The sequence below is a fragment of the Zosterops lateralis genome (genome assembly GCF_965231275.1).
Source record: "Zosterops lateralis genome assembly, chromosome: Z".
Lineage (NCBI taxonomy): Eukaryota > Metazoa > Chordata > Aves > Passeriformes > Zosteropidae > Zosterops > Zosterops lateralis.
In genome coordinates this window covers 13353971-13355207 of record NC_139800.1, presented here as the reverse complement: position 1 = coordinate 13355207, position 1237 = coordinate 13353971, and positions in this window count along the sequence as shown.

Genomic DNA, 1237 nt, shown 5'->3' with positions numbered 1-1237 from the left:
TTAAGTCTGAAGTCTGTATTTCTTACCTATTGGTGTTCTTATAGGTCAGTGTGAAAGAGTGTTTTTGTTTATCCTATCTTTTTTCTCCTAAACAAAAATAACAAAACTTTGTGAGGAAGCAAAATGTTTATTTTTTTGTTTAATTCAATTAATCAAAAATAGCTTAAACAAATGAAAGCCTGGAAAAGGAAGTTGAGCAACAGTTACAGTTAAGTACAAATCATTCCTCACCTATGCAGCAGAAATGTGCAGTTCTTTCACATAATCATGTGAGTTTCTGTAGTTTAACCCCACACCTCTGTTTCAGAGGAATAACATGTAAGAATGTAGTTTTGGTTCTAAGATTCATCCGCAAATGTTTGGAGATGGCTGTTTTGCACAAGCTATGTTTGGCGGTGCTTCTAGTACATATACAAAGCAGTAAAATAGAGAATATGAAGAGGGGAAAGCAAGTATTTGTAAAAGAAAGGACAATCAGTGAGGAGAGACTCCATTTCCAGCCTGTTGAAACAGGCTGCAAACAAGATTGACCATAAAATAAGGACCACAGTCATAGGGGTGACTTGCTCTTTACCTTCCTCATGGTGTCTCATTCTACGTTCAAAACTCACCCCTTCCCCTAACAGCTCTTCCCAGCAGTACTCCTGCTTTCTCATATGTCATTTAATTATGTGACAGCGTGACGAACTAGGTTTGAGCTGAGTTCCATGGCTAATATTTGCTTAAGCCAGATGGTGTAATGAGATCAGACTACAATCAAACTGATTCTGCATGAGGGTATTAAGACTTGTTCAGAAATTAATCTTGGTTGAATTGAAGTATTCTAGAAGATTAGTATTAATGACATGTTCATGTCTGGGAGGAAATTAGGCTGTGATAGATATTCATACAACATTATCAGACAGGTACAGTTTTCCATAATAAACTGTCATGGCCTTCAACTTATTTTCTCATTCGTGAATTTATTTGGGCACAGGAAAAGTGGGTGTAGTAATTGGTTGAATTTAATGCACTAGAAGATCTTGACTGGAATCGTGGTTTAAAATGTTGCAGAGTAGAGAAAGGTTCAAGTCTACATCTATATTAGCATTTTCCTCTTTTCCTCAGTTATTAAAGAGTTGAAGTTGAACTGCCTGATAGGTGGAGCACAAGGAGTTACAGTAAAAGGTGTTAAGTCAAGTGGGGTTCCACATGACTTGATCTTAGGCCCTTGTGCTCTTCACTGTCTTCATAAATC